This window comes from Chiloscyllium plagiosum, chromosome 45 (assembly GCF_004010195.1).
Source record: "Chiloscyllium plagiosum isolate BGI_BamShark_2017 chromosome 45, ASM401019v2, whole genome shotgun sequence".
Classification (NCBI taxonomy): domain Eukaryota; kingdom Metazoa; phylum Chordata; class Chondrichthyes; order Orectolobiformes; family Hemiscylliidae; genus Chiloscyllium; species Chiloscyllium plagiosum.
In genome coordinates, this window is record NC_057754.1 from 11147148 (window position 1) to 11167204 (window position 20057).

Genomic DNA, 20057 nt, shown 5'->3' on the forward strand with positions numbered 1-20057 from the left:
GAAACATTACCCACAGCGCTAATGAGGTTGTAAAACAGAGTAGAGTTTTGATGCATTGCATTTGGGTTGATGGGCCTAGCTTGCTTCCACTGGACTGAGTTACAAGGCTATAAAGCCATCAGAAAAGACAAAAGAGGTGCTTACTGGAATGGTACGGTGTATCAGTGGTTAGTGCTGTGTTAGATCTTCAGGTTAGGTGGATTGGCCATGCTAAATTGCCCTCTAGTATGCACAGATGTGTAAATTAAGTGGATTAATGCAGGGTTAAGCTCAGAAGTCACACAACACCAGGTGATAGTCCAGAAGATTTATTTGAAATTACAAGCTTTCTGAGTGTGGCCCCTTCATCCGATGAGGTCTGCAGGGATATGGAGGAGAGCTAGGTTTGGGTTGGGATGCTGTAGACTCGATTGGCGGAGTTGTTCTTTCACCGCGTAGGGATTCAAAGATTCTATAGGAGAGGACAATGACGGAGTTTACTGGCATATAAAGAGACTAGAGGACGCTGACAGACTTTACTGCGATGGTATTTTATTCACTTAGGGATGTTGTAGTTCTGTTCGCCGAGCTGGGAATTTGTGTTGCAGACGTTTCGTCCCCTGTCTAGGTGACATCCTCAATGCTTGGGAGCCTCCTGTGAAGCGCTTCTGTGATCTTTCCTCCGGCATTTGTAGTGGTTTGTCTCTGCCGCTTCTGGTTGTCAGTTCCAGCTGTCCGCTGCAGTGGCCGGTATATTGGGTCCAGGTCGATGAGCTTGTTGATTGAATCAGTGGATGAGTGCCATGCCTCGAGGAATTCCCTGGCTGTTCTCTGTTTGGCTTGTCCTATAATAGTAGTGTTGTCCCAGTCGAACTAATGTTTACTGTCACCTGCGTGTGTGGCTACTAAGGATAGCTGGTCGTGTTGTTTCGTGGCGAGTTGATGTTCATGGATACGGATCGTTAGCTATCTTCCTGTTTGTCCTATGTAGTGTTTTGTGCAGTCCTTGCATGGGATTTTGTATACTATGTTGGTTTTGCTCATGCTGGGTATCGGGTCCTTTGTCCTGGTGAATTGTTGTCTGAGAGTGGCTGTTGGTTTGTGTGCTGTTATGAGTCCTAGTGGTCTTAGTACTCTGGCTGTCAGTTCAGAAATGTTCTTGATGTATGGTAGTGTGGCTAGTCCTTTGGGTTGTGGCATGTCCTTCCCTTACGCATCTGTTGATGAAATTGCGGGGGTATCCATTTTTGGCGAATACATTGTAGAGGTGTTCTTCTTCCTCTTTTTGCAGTTCTGGTGTGCTGCAGTGTGTTGTGGCCCTTTTGAACAGTGTCTTGATGCAACTTCTTTTGTGTGTGTTGGGGTGGTTGCTTTCATAGTTCAGGACTTGGTCTGTGTGTGTGGCTTTCCTGTATACCTTTGTGGTGAAATCTCCGTTCGGTGTTCTCTGTACCATCACGCCTACGAATGGGAGTTGGTTGTCCTTTTCTTCCTCTCTAGTGAGTCTTATTCCTGTGAGTGTGGTGTTGATGATCCGGTGTGTGTTCTCAGTGTTTTTAATGATTACAAAGGTGTTATCCACATATCTGACCCAAAGAATTGGGTTGAATTTGCGGTAAGACTGTTTGTTCTAATCTTTGCATTACCGCTTCTGCTATGAGTCCAGAGATGGGTGAGCCCATGGGTGTGCCGTTGATTTGTTCATATATTTGGTTGTTGAATGTGAAGTGTGTTGTGAGGCACAGGTCCAGTAGTTTGAGTATGCCGTCTTTGTTGATAGGTTTACCATCTTGATGTCTGTTCTGTATGTCCAGCAGGTTGGCTATTGTTTCTCTGGCTAGGGTTTTGTGATGGAGGTGAACAGTGCCGTTACATCGAATGAGACCATAGTTTCTTCCTTGTCTATGTGTATGTTTCTGATGATGTCCAGGAATTCCTGTGTGACTGTATAGAGTGTCTGGATCCGCTGATCAGGTGTTTCAGTTTCTGTTGTAGTTCTTTAGCCAGTTTGTGTGATGGTGTCCCTGGTAGCGATACGATGGGTCTGAGTGGGATTTCCGGTTTGTGCACTTTAGGTAGTCCATAGAATCTGCCACACACGCAGATAACAAGCAACATGAGTTCAACTGGGACAACACTACTATTATAGGACAAGCCAAACAGAGAACAGCCAGGGAATTCCTAGAGGCGTGGCACTCATTCACTGATTCAATCAACAAGCCCATCGACTTGGACCCAATATACCGGCCACTGCAGCGGACAGCTGGAACTGACAACCAGAAGCGGCAGATTCAAACCACTATAAATGTCGGAGGAAAGATCACAGAAATGCTTCACAGGAGGCTCCCAGCACTGAGGATGTCACCTAGACAGGGGACGAAACATCTGCAACACAAATTTCCAGCTCGGCGAACAGAACCACAACAACGAGCACCCGAGCTACAAATCCTCACACAAACTTTGATCACTTAGGAATGTTAGAAAAGTTGAAACTGTTATCCCTGAACCAGGGAAGACCTAATGGCGTTTTTTTCCAGATGATGCGAAGTCTGGAGAGAGTAAATAGGAGGAAACTTTCCTCTTTCAAGTGAGTCAATAACTAGACGTCGGGCTTGCAGAACCATTGCTGAAAGAGAAGGGAAAAAATGGGAGCAAACTTTCTGCCACTCTGAGAAGCCATTTCCAAAATATTTTGAAAGAAACATATGGAGACACAAGCAGTGAATTTCGCAAGGAGAGTGACGGCCTGTGGCCGGGTAAAGGGATAGGGTGGAGTGTAGTCGGAGCAAGGTGTGGTGAAACAATTTCTAATTTTGTTGACTTTCAAAGTAAAGCAATTTTGTGAAAATGTGCAGCTGAATAAAGTTGAGCTAAAAAAAAGCTCCGGGCTTTGAAAGATTTGGCATAGTTTTCCACATGAATCATTATAAATGGAACTGAGCGGATTTTTTTCATTATTGTAAATGAAAGATATTTCATAATGAATAGGAGGTGAAGCTTCACTCAGGCCGATTTCCTGCTCTAATCATGTGCCTCAAAAATGTGACCATAATCACCATGATGTCACTGAATACTCACTGAAATCTGCCAAAGAAACCAATCAACAAGACGAGTTGGTTTTGCAGTTTAATTCTTTTTCTCGGCAGTATTATCTTGAATCTGAAATAAATTCAGAGCAAAGTTGAACACAGCATTAAACATTCCAATGAGAGATCGAATACACTTGCAATCATTGCAATGAATAGTGTGAGGTTGCAGCAAAATTAATAAAATTAAAGAAACAGAACAACTTTTCCTGGAATTTAACCCAGTTCAGGTTCTGCCATATGGAAAGGACATCGAGCTAACGCATCACCTTTATTTCTCTCTCCATAGATTCCCCTTCACGTGTTCAAACTTTGCAGGATTTTTGTTGAAATTTGAGACATTTCTCCAGGAGTGGACGTTTCTCAATTCTCCAGAAATTGGTATTTTTAAAGAAAACCTATTTTGCTCAAAAGCGCACATTATCCTTGTCCTGCTGTTCCATGTCAACAGACGCTGCTCCAGGTGAGGTTGGAGCTCCTCGCCTCGACATTTCACGTGGCTCTACAATGTCATAGAAGGACCGCGCGCTAACCGATTGCGTCACTGAAGCCACAGAGTAGCCCCGCGCTGTCACTCCAATTGCATGGCCCATTGGTCACGTGGTTTGCGTTAGGCACTTTCTCCACTGTGACGTGGCTGGTAGGAAATCTATTTTTTTTCTACAGAGCAGCTCTCAGAATGAACAGAACCTCTGACACTCCTATTTATTTTTTCTCCTTTTTTATAACCCCCACACTACCGCCTAACTGCGGAAGTGCTTATTTTTTCCCAACATGCATGCGTGTGTGTGCAGGTGTGAGACACAGTGAAAGACACAAGGTGCAAGAATCTTTATTCAGTTTCCATCACCAGGAAGAAAAGAAACACCTGAGTGGCCAGTGACAAGCAGTGCCCTTCACATCAAAGGGCAATGCTGTGTGATCAAACAGTGAAGGGGAGGGCAAGGATTAAATCAAAATAGAGTTGGAGGAGGAAATAATGCACTCCACTCCCTGCGGCACTCCTTTTCCAGAGATACCCGGGCTCTAAAGTAACCGTGGAAGAGGGGCAGGCAGTCAGCCCTAACAACCCCCTCCACAGCCCGCTGCCTGGACCTGTTTACGGCCAGTTTGGCCAGGCCCAAAGGCAGACCCATGAGGAGGTCTTCAGACCTGCCCTCCCTCCTCTGTACTGCGTGCCCGAAGATCAGGAGCATGGGACTGAAGTGCAACCAAAAGCAGAGGAGGAGGTTTTTGAGAAAATCAAAAAGGGAGTGCAAACGCCCACACCCAATATACTCGTGGTCCACGGACTCCACAGCGCCACAGAACAAGCAGTTGGGCTGGGGGTCCGTGAACCACCGCAATCTGTGGTTGCAGGGGACTGCTGCGTGCAGCACCCTCCACCCCAGATCCCCGAGAGAAAGGGGGAGGACTCCCGCGTAGAGAGCCCCCCCACTGGGGATCTCCACCGCCCGGTGGCAAATGGGCACGCCAAGGCATGTCCGGACGGTGGATGAGGGAGAAGAGGTGGACAGTGTGCAGCAGCAGTCGATACAGGGCCCGCCTTATTACGTCCTTAAAAGGGACAAAAATAAAATTCCAGAGGTGGCTCGGGTTGTGGGGCACAGGCTCCAGCGGGAAGTACGGGACCTTGGGGCAAATCGGTAGGAATTATACAATGTCATTTTAAAAATATGGTTATTTTCCAACATTATCTTGTTTTTGTGCTCACTGCAATTTTGTGCTAAACAAGATATTGGAAAGAACGTGATTTTTTAAATTATGACTAGGTGGCGATTAAAAATATGATTAGTTTGTCACGTTGCGAATAATACACCAGTTTTTGGATACAATGTCAATAAGCTACCCGGAGGAATTCAGTGGCGCGGCCGTGAAGATACAACCGGTAACAGGGAGGGAGAGGGAGGCGGGTGGGAATAAGCGTGCGGAGCTCCGGTGACACAATCGGTCAGTGCGCGGTATAGAGGTGCATGAAATACCGAGGCTGAGAGCTCCAACCTCACCTGGAGCGACTTCTATTGCCATTGAACAGCAGGGGAAGGATAAAGTGCGTTTTTGAGCACAATAGTCTTTCTTGGAAAAGACCAGTTTCTGGGGATTGAGAAACGTCTGCTCCTGGCGAAATGCTTCAAATTTCGACAAAAATCCTGCAACTATTCAACACATGAAGAAGCACCTATGGAGAAAGAAGTGAAGGTGATGGTTTAACGCAATGGCCTTTCTCATATGGCTGAACCTGACTGCAGATGCTGGAAACCAGATTCTGGATTAGTGGTGCTGGAAGAGCACAGCAGTTCAGGCAGCATCCAAGGAGCTTCGAAATCGACGTTTCGGGCAAAAGCCCTTCATCAGGAATAATTCCATTTATAATACTTCACGTGAAATAATATGACAAATCTTTCAAAACCCTGAGCTTTATAAACTCAATCTTATTCAGCTGCACACATACACAAAATTTCTTTCTTTTGAAATTCCATCCAATTAGAGATTGTTTCCCATGGGGAGGACTCCCGCGTAGAGAGCCCCCCCACTGGGGATCTCCACCGCCCGGTGGCAAATGGGCACGCCAAGGCATGTCCGGACGGTGGATGAGGGAGAAGAGGTGGACAGTGTGCAGCAGCAGTCGATACAGGGCCCGCCTTATTACGTCCTTAAAAGGGACAAAAATAAAATTCCAGAGGTGGCTCGGGTTGTGGGGCACAGGCTCCAGCGGGAAGTACGGGACCTTGGGGCAAATGTGAAATTCCATCTGGGCAGGGGTGAGCACGGACGGGATTCCACCACACACCTGAGCATCCTTCAACTGGTGCACTTCGTCGGGTCCGAGCACCGCCGTTTTAAGGTGTTGGATGGTGGTGGCCACGTACCAGACGTCTACCGCTGCCCTGCTCGCTATATCCTGTGGCAGCGTCCAGCCCAGGACACCGCCACCCAGCATGTCCCCGATCCTGGTCACCCTCGCTGCTACAGCCCTCCCCTCCAACAGCCACTTGAACCGGTGAGTACGGAGGTGCGGATTCCTGAGCTATGCTCCCTGATGACAGCTGCTACTCCTGCCGGAGGGTAGGCACGACGCGATTCGAACATGTTCCAGACAGTCATCAGGTCCTGGTAAAAGGCAGGCAGCTTCTTGAGGGTGACCTCCAAACCATCGCGGTCGATGAACGGGAGGTGCATGTCATAGTTGAGGTTATGCACCTGGTGGAAAAAATACATTGCCAGGGCGTACCACCTAGGAGGAGGCTCGATGTAAAGGTATCGCTGCAAGGTCTGAAGGCAGAACGTCGCGACCTGGGTGCGGACGCACACCAGCAGCTGACTGCCCTCCTCAATAGGGAGACTCAGAACCTGCGCAGTGACCCAGTGCATCTTTTGGTCCCAGAAGAAGTCGACCAGCGTTCTCTGGATGTTAGCGACAAAACCAGGAGGAGGTACCGAAGTGACCAGTGGGTACCACAGTAGGGCGGCCACCAGCTGGTTCATGACCAGCACTTGACTCCTGTAAGATAGCACTAGGAGCAGTCCTGTCCAGCGGCCTAGGCAAGCTGAGACTTTGGCCTCCAGCTCCTGCCAGTTCACCAGCCAGGATTCCTCAGCCGGGCCGAGGTAGACCCCCAGGTAGAGGAGATGGGTGGTACTCCAGCTGAACCCCCATAACTCTTCCGGCAGAGAGTCCACCCGCCACGGACCGACCAGTAATCCAGAACATTTGGCCCAGTTGATCCTGGCGGAAGACACTGCCGAGTTCACGGCCTGGCACTTGCGCATCCTCCCCAGGTCAGCCGGGTCAGTGAAAGTGAGGAGCACGTCATCGGTGTAGGCCAAGAGGACCACCCTTGTGCCTGCACCGTGCAGAACCAGCCCCGAGAACCTCTACTGCAGGAGGCGGCCAAAAAACTGTCCACCGGCCGACTGGCGCAAGTGTGCAACCCCCCCCACCGTGAGGTCAACCTGGCGCTGGGTTTTTAAGTTGCATTGTGCTGCTATGTAGACAGACCTGGTGTCCTTGTGCATGAATCACAGAGGGATGGTCTGCAGGTAAAACCAGTAATTAGATTAGATTACTTACACTGTGGAAACAGGCCCTTCGGCCCAACAAGTCCACACCGACCCGCCGAAGTGCAACCCACCCAGACCCATTCCCCTACATCTATCCCTTCTCCTAACACTACGGGCAATTTAGCATGGCCAATTCACCTAACCTGCACATCTTTGGTCTGTGGGCAAAACCGGAGCACCCGGAGGGAACTCACGCAGACACGGGGAGAATGTGCAAACTCCACACAGTCAGTCGCCTGAGGCGGGAATTGAACCCGGGTCTCCGGCGCTGTGAGGCAGCAGTGCTAACCACTGTGCCACCGTGCTGCCCAGGGAATCTGTGATCTGATTGGCTGCTGGAAAATCTGCAGTAAGTGTGGAAAAGAGCATAGCAGAGAAGTATTAATTAACTCATGAATTTATATAAATTAATAAAGTTATTAACTAAGTTGAGATGGGTGGCCATGTGATGTGCTGTGGCTGATTCCATCGTGAACTGCAGTGACCACATCTGCAGCAAGTGTTGGTTGCTGGAGGATCTTCGGCTCAGAGTTGATGATCTGGAATCTGAACTTCAAACACTGCAGCACATCCGGGAGGGGGAGAAGTACCTGGATGCTTTGTTTCAGGAGGCAAGCACACCTGGTAGATTAAGCAATTCAAATTCAGTTAGTGATCAGGGAAACAGGATGTGATTACAAGTGAGGCAGGTAAAGGGATCCTGAGCTCAGGAATGCCACAGCTCTTGACCTTATCCAACAGGTATGTGATGCTTGCTCCCTGTGTGGATGAGGAAGAGGGCTGCGTGGAGGGTGAGCCAGCTGACCACGCACCATAGTTCAGGAGGCCATTCAAGAGGGAGGAGCTAAAAGACAGGTAGTTACAGGGGATTCTATAATTAGGGGGATAGATAATATCCTTTGCAAGCCAGTTTGGGAGTCCCACATGGTGTGTTGGCTGACCGGTGCAACAGTGTAGGACATCTTTGACTGCCTTAAGAGGATATTGGGGCAGGAGGTAGAGGATCCAGTTGTTGTGGTCCATGTTGGGACAAACCACAAAGGCAAGGATTCACAGGAGAATCTGTTTGGTGATAATCAAACATTCGGAGCAAACTTAAGGAACAGGTCCTCAAGGATTGTAATTTCCGGATTATTGCCCGAGCCACGTGTAAATTGGAATAGGGATAAAAAAGGGAAGTAAACAAGTGGCCAAGGGAGTGGTGTGGGAAAAAGGGGTTCCATTTCATGGGGCATTGGCACAGGTTTTGGAACAGGAGGGACCTTTTCCAATGTTTCAGTGAGAAGGATAATTATTGTGGTCACTTGGACTTTAAATTAGTGACTCAGTTGGAGTGGGGGGGGGGAGGGGGAAGGGAAGGGAAAGGGAAATCGACAGGAATTATGATGGTAACTAGAAAGGTAGGCGGCACGGTGGCACAGTGGTTAGCACTGCTGCCTCACAGCACCAGAGACACAGGTTCAATTCCCACCACGGGCAACTGTCTGTGTGGAGTTTGCACATTCTCCTCGTGTCTGCGTGGGTTTCCTCTGGGTGCTCCGGTTTCCTCCCACAGGCCAAATTGGCCATGCTAAATTGCCCGTAGTGTTAGGTGAAGGGGTAAATGTAGGGGAATGGGTCTGGGTGGGTTGCTCTTTGGAGGGTCGGTGTGGACTTATTGGGCCAAAGGGACTGTTTCCACACTGTAAGTAATCTAATCTAAGGATAACTCATAAACATGAGGTTTTAAGTACAAGGCAGACTATGAAAGAAGTAAAAAGGAAGGATTATTAGAGATATTAGAAATCATGAGGGTATGTAAATGAGCATGTGGGCTACCCGAATGCTAGTAGCATTTGTAACAGGGTCAATGAGTTAACAGCACAAATCATTGCAAATAAGTATTTAGTCGCCACTATGAACACATGGTTACAGATGGTCATAACTGGGAGTTAAATATTCAGAGATATCAGACTATTCAGAAGGATGAACAGATGGTGTAGCTCTGATATTCATGGATGATATCAGGACGGTATTGAGAGATGATATAGGCTCTATGGAGAATAAGGTTGAATCTATTTCAGTGGAAATTAGAAATTCTTAGAAGAAAAAGTCGCTGATCGGCATAGTCTCTAGGCCACCAGATAATAACATCACACTGAGGCGGGCAATAAACAAATAAATAACTAATACCTATAAAAATGGAAGAATGAGTGGGGATCTTCTAGAAACATATAAAAGTATGAAGGGAATAGATGAGATAGAAGTAGGGAGGATGTTTTCACTGGCCGGTGAAACTAGGAAAAGAGAGCATTGCCTCAAAATAAGGAGTAACAGATTGAATTGAGCAGGAACTTCTTCACCCAGATGCTTGTAAATCAATGGAATTCCCTGCCCAGTGAAATAGTTGATGTTACTCAGTAGATGCTTTTAAAACTAAGGTTTATTTTTGAATAATAAAGGAATTAAGGGATGTGGTGAGAGGGCGGGTAAGTGGAGCTGAGTCCACTAAAAGATCAGCAATGATTTCATTGAATGGCAGAGCAGGTTCAAATGGCCAGATGGCTCAGCCCTGCTCCTAGTTCTTGTGTTCTAACAAGTAAAGGCATTGGTTTTCCTGATAAGCAACATCTTTTCTAAGAAGCGGTGAGTCGGTAGGAATTATACAATGTCATTTTAAAAATATGGTTATTTTCCAACATTATCTTGTTTTTGTGCTCACTGCAATTTTGTGCTAAACAAGATATTGGAAAGAACGTGATTTTTTAAATTATGACTAGGTGGCGATTAAAAATATGATTAGTTTGTCACGTTGCGAATAATACACCAGTTTTTGGATACAATGTCAATAAGCTACCCGGAGGAATTCAGTGGCGCGGCCGTGAAGATACAACCGGTAACAGGGAGGGAGAGGGAGGCGGGTGGGAATAAGCGTGCGGAGCTCCGGTGACACAATCGGTCAGTGCGCGGTATAGAGGTGCATGAAATACCGAGGCTGAGAGCTCCAACCTCACCTGGAGCGACTTCTATTGCCATTGAACAGCAGGGGAAGGATAAAGTGCGTTTTTGAGCACAATAGTCTTTCTTGGAAAAGACCAGTTTCTGGGGATTGAGAAACGTCTGCTCCTGGCGAAATGCTTCAAATTTCGACAAAAATCCTGCAACTATTCAACACATGAAGAAGCACCTATGGAGAAAGAAGTGAAGGTGATGGTTTAACGCAATGGCCTTTCTCATATGGCTGAACCTGACTGCAGATGCTGGAAACCAGATTCTGGATTAGTGGTGCTGGAAGAGCACAGCAGTTCAGGCAGCATCCAAGTCCCCCCACCTCAACACCACCCCCACCCCCACCCCCCCCCCCCTCCCGTGCACACACTCCACCCCTACCCTTTACCAGGCCCCAGACTGTCTCTCTCCTTGCGAAATTCACTTCTTGTGTGTCTCATGTGTCTTACAAAATATTTTAGAAATGGCTTCTCGGAGTGACAGAAATTCTACTCCCATCCTGTCTTTATCCTTCATCGATAGTTTTGAATGCCTGACGTCTAGTTATTGACTCGCATGAAAGAGAGAACTTTCCTCCTATTCACTCTCTCCCAAACCTTACATCATTGGAAAACTTCGATCAAGACATCCATGGTTCAGAGGTAACAGTTCCAACTGTTCCAACATCCCCAAGTGAATAAAATCCCGTCCCTGTCAGGGCCCTCTCCTACAGAATTATAGAATACCTGCAGTGCCAAGAGAACAATTTGGCCAATCTGTACTGACCCTCGGAAGAGCAGCTCACCCAGGACTAGCTCCCCTTCCTATCCCTGTATACTTCACCTGACAAAGGGGCAGCACTCAAAAGCTTGTGACTTTAAATAAACCTCTTGGACTATAACCTACTGTTGCGTGCCTTCTGACCGTATGCCCATGTTAACCATGGCAATCCACCTAACCTGCAAGATCTAACAATACTGAGCCACCGTATCATCCAGTAAGCACCATCCGTGACATTTAGATGGCTTTATAGGCTTTAACGCAGTCTAGTGGAAGCAAGCTGGGCCCATCAACCCGAATTCAATGCATCAAAATGATACTCTACCTGGACAATCTCATTAACGCGGTGGGAAATATTTCAGCAGTCTCGCATCTGAATCGATTTGCCTGGCATCTTCCTCAGCTTCCTACATCCAGCAAACACTTCAACCCGTCTTTTTTTTTTAGTTTTCATTCCAACACAGTCAGAAATTGCATCTTACAGAAGTGACCTGTTTGCATTTTCAGTGACGCTCTTTCTCCCCGGGACCTGTAGGACTTCCCCACCCTGATTTCAGACAGCAGCGTCCTTCCTTCATGTCCCATCGAGGATGGAAGGACAGACATTGATAGGTCGCACTTGGGGAAAGAGCAACAATTTTACAAAATTCGCACTCTCTCTGGCGACGAATCCAGCCTCCCATGTGATAGGTGCGGATACTAACCACTAAACTACCGAGAACTCGAGGGGCGAAAAAGGTCCGTCAGCCTGTCAAACGACCGCACTTGTCAAAAACAACTGCTTAGCGATCCGAATCCCATTTTCTATCATTTGGCCCATAGTCCTGTATGCCTTAGCATCACAAATTCATAACTGAATAGTTCAACAGAAACCGGGCTTTTCCTATCCATATCCCTCATCATTTTGTATATCTCAGTTCTGTCTTCTCAGAATCCTTTGCTCTAGCACTCCAGTCTCTCCGATCTCTGTTCACAACTGAAACTCGTCAGCCCAGATAACATCCTGATAAATCCCTTCTGTCCTGTTTCCAGTGCTATCACGTTGCTGCGATAATGTGAATTGCAGAACTGCGCACAGTACTCTAGCTAGTGTCGAAAGAGCAAGTGAAATAAATAATGCAGAAGGCCACAGAAACTGGGCTTTTCCAATAAAGTCTCTTTTGCCCAGTACTGTCCCATGCCATTTTCCTCAGCGTCATGCACCAATAATCTCTGGTCCATGTCAATAAAAGCTGTTATAGGAGGTTTGATTTCACAACCATGGTATCGAAATAGAACTACCGGTTTGACGGTTCCGATGGCGAGACTGCGGCATGTTCACCCAGCAACAGTGACAGCAGCAGCACAGACTGAACGGTGTCATTGTGAAAGTGAGCGCGATATTGTGCAGTGCCTCAGGGGAAGTGAGAGGTGGGGCGTCAAAGAGGATTACTGATTGTGGGCGGGAGAGAAATCTCCAAGAAGGGGTGGGTTTGAATTCTGATATATGAAACACAGATGTGGGAGATCAGGGTTTGAAGGGGAGAAAAATAATCAGCTCGGAGAATATTTTCATATAAAAACAATTAATTTCTTACCACGTTTCTTTAGTATATTTCATGAGAAGTGAAACAGAGAGACCACTCATTGCTGTGATGTGGATTCTTACCAAGGTTGCTGTGGCCACAATGCAGAGTACTAAATACTATATGGTCACGGCGCTACACAAAGAAACAAAAGTTAAAAAGAGCAATAAGTACAGTGGCAAAGGATATGTTAGGAATAGCGCCAAATGCACATTGCCAGTACTTGACAAACAATGGACTAAGATGTGGGAACTCAGAATGGGCTGAAACTCATACTTCGATGTCCCCAGCGGCTGTGGAGATTCCATCATTGAAAATGTTGAATTCTGAGATTGATAGATTTCTACAAAACATCAAAGGCTCAGGGGGCAGTGCAGGATATTGTTGAACTGCATGTTTCAATGGCAGTGTAGTCTAATACCGGTTAATTCACCAATTTCCCCGTACAAGGAAGTAACCATTGCTGCAGACTATCGTATAATCCCAGTTCCCGGACCTGGAATCAGAGAAACTCAATGGCGCAGCCGCGAAGATCCTGCTGGAAAAGGGGATGTGAATGAGCACGGGGAACGACTCTGTGGCCCAAGGATGCAATTGGTGAGCGCGCAGTCCTTCTATGACAGGATAGAGGCGTGTGAAATGCTGAGGTTTGGAGTGCTCCTGGTCAAAGGCGGGGAGAAAGGGAATATTTGTCTCCGTTTATAATATTATTACTGATCAACAACAGGTTGACATTTAAATTCCATGAATAAAACATGGAATACAAGCCTGACTTCAGGAATAGAGATCATGACTTAAATTTCTTGAAATCACATTCATTCATGTCCCTTCAGGAATGGGATCTGCCATCTTTACCTGGTCCTGCCTACTGTGACTCCAGAACCATAACAACCTGGCTGACCCTTAAACTGAGAATCCCCACAGTGTAGAGAAGCAGGCCATCCGACCCATGAAGAACACACCGACCCTCTTAAGAGCATTCCACCCAGATCCACATCCTTACTCTCTATTTCCCATGGCCGATCCACGTAAACTCCACATCTTTGGACTTAGGGAGGAAACCCATGTGCATACTCCCACAGACAGTTGCCCGAGGCTGGGATCAAATCCGGGTCTCTGGCGCAGAGAGGCAGCAGTGAATCAGGGATGAACAATAAATGCTGTCCTGACCAGCGATACCCACACCATGTGAGAGAATGAGGAAGAATAAAATTACATTCACAACAGGGAAAAATGGGACTCATGTCTGTGTGAACATGAAATGTTTACCAGACAGCCTGGATAGGTACAAGGACACCTACACCACAGAAAAAAAACAGGGACTGTGAAAAGGGATTCAATTGCCCACTAAGATGGAAATACATTTACTAAGTCACACTGGGGAGATGTCATTAGTGAGAAGGAATCACTCAGAAAAACAACCTCGGGAGACAGCAGCAAGTTAACATTTGACACGAGGGGGTCGATTCTGCTGTTATTGCTGCTGTTGATCCCAACCAGAAATAAACTATGTCGGGATGCTTCTTTCATGGGGTCATAGTCATAAAGTGGTACAATATGAAGACAGACTCTTCAGTCCAACCAGTCCATGCTGAACATAATCCCAAACAAAACTAGTCTGATCCGACTGCTCCTGGTACTTGCTGGGGTGTTAATCCAAAAGCCTAAGTAATATTCTGGGGACAGGGGTTCAAATCCTGACAAGGCAGTTGGTGGAATTTGAATTCAATAAATATCTTGAATTAAAGAGTCTAAATATGGCCATTAATCTATTGTTGTGGAAGGAATGATATGCTTCACTAACGCCTGTCAGGAGAGGAAACTGCTGTACTTACCTGGTCTGGCCTTCATGTGACTCCAGACCCATAGCAACGTGGTTGACTCTGAACTGCCCTCTGGACAATAAATGTTGGCCTAAGCATGAGTGATTTTTAAAAAAATCCCTCTGAACCTTTCCTATTTATGCATCTATCCAAATGTCTTTTAAATGTTGTAATTATATCCGCATCCACCACTTAGAGTCATAGAGATGTACAGCATGGAAACAGATCCTTTGGTCCAACTTGTCCACGCCAACCAGATATCCCAACCCAATCTAGTCCCACCTGCCAGCAGCCGGCCCATATCCCTCTAAACCCTTCCTATTCATATACCCATCCAAATGCCTCTTACTTCATCAGGAAATTAATTCCACATGTAAACCATCTTGTGTAAAAAAAAAGCCTCTTATGGCTTTTTAAAATCTCTCTCATTCCATCTTAAAAATTTGCCAACTTGTCTTGAAATCCTTCTCCTGGAGAAAAGACAACTACCTATTTATCTAAACCCTCGTTGTTTTATAAACTTCTGTAAGGTCACCTCTCAACCTCCTGCGCTCGAGTGAAAAAAGTCCCAGCCCATCCAGCCCTTCCTTATAACTCAAAACTTCCATATCCGGCAACATGCTGATATACTTATCTGATCCTGCTTCAGCTTAATAATATCCTTCCTAGAAAACAAGAACCGACACAATATTCCAGAAGAGGCCTCATCAATGTTCTGTACAACCTCAACATAACTTACCAACTCCACTCAAATGTCTGAGCAATGAAGGCAAGCATGCCAAATGACTTTTTAACCATCTTGTCAATATGCTACACAAACTGCAAAGAATTATGTAACTGCACCACTAGGTCCTCTGATCTATACACAAACCAAGTCTCTACCATGTATTATATAAGAATTGATCAAGAGAATCCTGATGGAGGGTTCATGTCTGAAACGTCGATTCTCCTGCTCCTCAGATGCTGCCTGACCCGCTATGCTTTTCCAGCACTACAGTCTGGACACTGACCTCCAGCATCTGCAGTCCTCACCTTTTCCCATTAATTGAATAAGCCCTACTCTTGTTTGTTGGACAAAAATGCAACACTGCACATTTATTCAGATTGAACTCCATCTGCCATTTTTCAGCCCATTGACCCATTTGATTGAGATCCTTTTTGGAATCTTTGAGAACTTTCTTTACTGACAACAGTTTTGGTGATGTCTGCAAACTTACTAACCATGCCGTCTATGAGTTCCATTGCTTTCTGATATAGATCAATGATTTATACTTAGTCGTAGTGGCCATGATTTAGAATTTTGCAGATGATGCAACAATTGGTCATGTAGTTAACCATGAGCAAGAACACTGTGGACTGCATGAGATATCAAACAATTGGGAAGGAAAATTGTGAAATGAATTCAACCCAGAGAATTAGGTGGTAATGAATTTGGAGAGGATAAATAATAAACGAGAGAATACTGAGGAGTTTAGAGTGTATCAGAGAGTCTAGAGTGGACATTGACAAATCTTTAAAGGTGATTGGACAGGGAGATCAAGTATCCAGATTAGAGTGGTGCTGGAAACGCACAGCAGATCAGGCAGCATCCGAGGAGCAGGAAAATCGACTTTTCGGGCAAAAGCCCTTCATCAGGAATCGAGGCAGGGAGCCTTCAGGGTGAAGAGGTAAATGGGCCCATTTTGCCTGAAAAGTCGATTTTCCTGCTCTTCAGATGCTGCCTGACCTGCAGTGTTTTTCCAGCAGCACTCTAATCTGGATACTTGATCTCCCTGTCCAATCACCTTTAAAGATTTATCAATGTCCACTCTAGACTCTCTGATTCACTCTAAACTCCTCAGTATTATCTCGTTTATTATTTATCCTCTCAAAATTCATTATCACCTAATTCTCTGGGTTGAATTAATTTCACAATTTTCCTTCCCAATTGTTTGATATCTCATGCAGTCCACAGTGTTCTTGCTCATGGTTAACTACATGACCAATTGTTGCATCATTGGTGGAGGTTTCCAGCATCTGCAGTCCTCACTTTTGCCCAGAGGGATCAAGTGGTCCAGAGGGTTTGGCGATACTCTCTGTTCTTGATCACAGGCTGGAATATAAGAGCAGGGAGACGATGTTAGAATTTTAGCAACTGCCGGTTTAGAGAACAGTTAGAGGACTGTTTAACAGTTCTAGGAATTTTTAATCAACATTTAAAAAGAATGGTAAGATAGAAGATGGAGGGCAGAACTAGGCCATTTGGCCCATCAAGTCTGGTTCACCACTCAAGCGAGCGAATTTCCCCATTTCCCCTCCCTCCTTATCCCAGACCCAACCTTCCAACTTGGCACTGCCCTCTGAACTGTCCTACCTACCCATCTTCCTTCCCACTTATCCACTCCACCCTACTGTCTGACCTATCACCTTCACAGAGAAAGTGAGGTCTGCAGATGCTGGAGATCAGAGCTGAAAATGTGTTGGTGGAAAAGCGCAGCAAGTCAGGCAGCATCCAGGGATCAGGAGAATCGATGTTTCGGGCATAAGCCCTTCTTCAGGAATCTTCCTGAAGAAGGGCTTATGCCCGAAACGTCGATTCTCCTGTTCCCTGGATGCTGCCTGACCTGCTGTGCTTTTCCAGCAACACATTTTCAGCTATCACCTTCACCCCAACCTTGATCTATCAATCGCACCCCGAGCTGCTTTCCCCCCAGCCCCCTCCCATTTACCTGTCAGCTCCTTTGAGCCACCTCCTCATTGCTGATGAACAGCTTATGCTCGAAACCGCGATTCTCCTGCTCCTCCGATGCTGCCTGACCGGTTGTGCTTTACTGCTCCTCGGATGCTGCCTGAACTGCTGTGCTTTTCCAGCACCACTGATCCAGAATGTGCTTTTACAGCACCACCCTCTTCGACTCTGATCTCCAGCATCTGCACTCCTCGCTTTCTCCTGAAAGAAATGTTCGTCTATCACACCCAAAGGCGGTGAGTGAAGGTGAAACGTGAGGTCAGAGTGTCACTGTAATCTTTTCCTATAAATTCTGTGTCTTATGATCCTGCTCCACAGCTACCTGATGAAGGAGCAGCGCTCCGAAAACTACAGCTTTCAAATAAATCTGTTGGACTACAGGCTATAACATGGTGTTGTGATTTTTAACTTTGCCCTCTATCTAAAGCGATGTTCTGGCTCCAGCGAGCCTCCTATTAGCCCGGCCCATCACTTTCACCCTGAGTGGGTGGAGCTGGAACCCGCACCCCGTTTTCCGATTGGCCAGGGCGTCCGGCTCGCGCCCTCCCCACCCCCCTCACTCCCCGTGAACGCTTGGAGGACCAGCAGCTCCAGCTCGATCCTCCAGCCCCGCCCTGCACGATGTCACCAAGTGGGCGGGCACGGTTTCCGGAGCATGCGCAGAGTTCATTGTAATTGTGAGCATGCGCGTGTCGCGAGTGAGAGAGAGAGGGGGGGGGCCCCGAAGGAAATGTTCGTTTGCTCCGTCCAAAGGCGGTGAGTGAAGGTTAAAAGGGAGGGAAGCGTACAGCGTATTCCGATGAGAAGGTTTCATGACTGATCGGTTTACGTTTGAAGCTCCAAACATGTGCTTTCCCGGGCCGCGATTTAAGCTGCAGAGAGCCTCCGGCTTCTTCCCAGAAGCAGGCCCCATTCAATGGCCACTATTCTTGGTTCAGTTTTGTTTGAGAACATAGACACAGCGCGGCACGGGCTCTTCGGCCCTTGATGTTATTGCCACTTCTCTTATCCCACTCTGAGATCAGACAAACCTAATTAACCGTCATTGTGCTATCATACATGTGCCTATCCAAGAGTCGCTTAAATGTCCGTAATGTATCTGGTAGTACATTCCATGCACCCACCCCTCGTTGTGAAAAGGATCTCTGACAATCTCCCCTTTCCTCCTTAAAATGATGCCCCCATCATGACAGACATGTCTGCTACGGGGAAAAGACTCTTAACTATCCACTTTGTCAATGCCTCTTGTATACCTCTTTCAAGTCGCCTCTCATTCTTTTTTGCTCCAATGAGAAAAAAATCCTAGCTCCCTCAACCTTTCTTCTTAAGACAGGCCCTCCAGTCCAGGCAGCATCCTGATGAATTTTCTCTGCAACCCCTCTGAAAGCTTTTGCGTCTTTCATATAATGAGGTGACCAGAATTGAACACAATATTACTAGTGTAGCCTCACCAGGATTCTGTAGAGCTGTGGAATATCCACATGGCTCGTAAACTCGATCCCTCTGCTAATGAAAGCCAACACACCATATGTCTTAACAACCCTATCAACTTGGGTGGCAACGTTGAGGGGTCTATTGTGTTCCAGTCTCATCTGCAGGAATGCATCATAAGATCTCTGAACATGTTGATTAAAAATTTTTACCCAGAGGAGCTCCTGCAGAGATGGCCTAGAGCTGAGATGACTGACCTCCAACAGCCATAACTGTCTTCTGAAATGCATCATCCTCCATACCCAGAGGTTTGTAAGAGTGAGAACAGATCTGATTAAAATATATCAATTCTCAAAGAGCTTCACATGATGAAAAAGGGCACACTGAATGCCAACTTGAAGAGTTATCATTAACCAAAACAGTGTTTCTCTGTCTTGTTTGTTAATTTATTGTTTCACTGTTTATCTGTCTTTGATGTGAATGGGCTAAATCATTGCTGTGTTCAGTAGGGAGTATGGGCAGTATGCTGTTGGGAAATGCTTGTATATGTGTTAGTGAGGAGAAAGTGAGGTCTGGAGATGCTGGAGATCAGAGCTGAAAATGTGTTGCTGGAGAAGCGCAGCAGGTCAGGCAGCATCCAGGGAACAGGAGAATCGACGTTTCGGGCATAAGCCCTTCTTCAGGAATGTGTTAGTGACCAAAATTGATGAGTAAGTGTCCCTGTGCACATCTTTGTCACTGCCACTGTGAAAGAGGCTGAGAGAATGGAGCAGTGTGTGGAGGGAGAGACCTGAGCAGGATGGGTGTGTTTGGAAATTGTGGTCATTCGTTGCCCACCTCACCCCACAAAACTTGGCACGTTGTTTCTCTCACTGCCCCCCAGTATCAGCACACTTCCAAGGATGTTTTCTTATTTCCTGTGTACTATGTTGCTTTTCTCAGAATATTCAACAATTGAGAATTGAATCAAAAGCGAGACAGAGCCTCCAGTGCAGAAGCTTTCAAAATCACACTGCATCTCCTCGAACTGCTGCGGTCAGTGTGGTGAAGCTGCTCTGAGACTGCTGTTCGGTAAGGAGTTACACAATTTTAATTCAATAGTGATAATATAGTGCTAATATCAGTGTTAGTTACAAAAATTTTGTTTTTATATCCCACCTTTAACAAAATAAGAGAGAAAATAAGTATAGGAGTAGAGTGTTGCGGTGTTCGACCCTGCTCCACTATTCAGTATGATCATGACGATCTTGCCACTCAGGAGCCTGCTACCACTTTAGAGCCAAACCTTTTTATCCATTTAGCCCATAGAACTATATCTGTCTTCTGGGAAACGTTCCACATTATGGCCTTAATTGCTTTCTGTGGCAGCAAATACTGCAGGGTCACGAGTCTTTGATTAGATTAGATTACATTACAGTGTGGAAACAGGCCCTTCGGCCCAACAAGTCCACACTGACCCGCCGAAGCGCAACCCACCCATACCCCTACATTTACCCCTTACCTAACACTAAGGGCAATTTAGCATGGCCAATTCACCTGACCTGCACATCTTTGGACTGTGGGAGGAAACCGGAGCACCCGGAGGAAACCCACGCAGACACGGGGAGAACGTGCAAACTCCACACAGTCAGTCGCC

The 20057-nt window shown here is 46.5% G+C and overlaps 1 protein-coding gene and 1 long non-coding RNA gene across 6 annotated transcripts in view; one reads left to right on the forward strand and one right to left on the reverse strand.

The window, feature by feature from the left end:
* Positions 1 to 307: 307 nt before the first annotated feature.
* Positions 308 to 17508, reverse strand: LOC122543955. Of its 2 annotated transcripts, XR_006310202.1 has the most exons (4): positions 16971 to 17508; positions 12452 to 12574; positions 3058 to 3138; positions 308 to 451 (listed from the first exon to the last, which is right to left on the reverse strand). It is a non-coding gene; the product is annotated as an uncharacterized LOC122543955 (long non-coding RNA). The 2 variants fall into 2 exon arrangements; XR_006310201.1 differs by lacking the exons at positions 308 to 451; positions 3058 to 3138 and adding an exon at positions 7707 to 7748.
* Positions 17509 to 17654: 146 nt separating this feature from the next.
* Positions 17655 to 20057, forward strand: part of LOC122543952 (zinc finger protein 229-like) — a 34286-nt gene continuing 31883 nt past the window's right edge. For 2 of the 4 annotated variants that reach the window (XM_043682914.1, XM_043682918.1), the window contains exons 1-2: positions 17756 to 18729; positions 19364 to 19492. The gene's annotated coding sequence lies outside the window, so the exon portion shown is untranslated. The other 2 variants (XM_043682915.1, XM_043682916.1) reach the window with 2 other exon arrangements.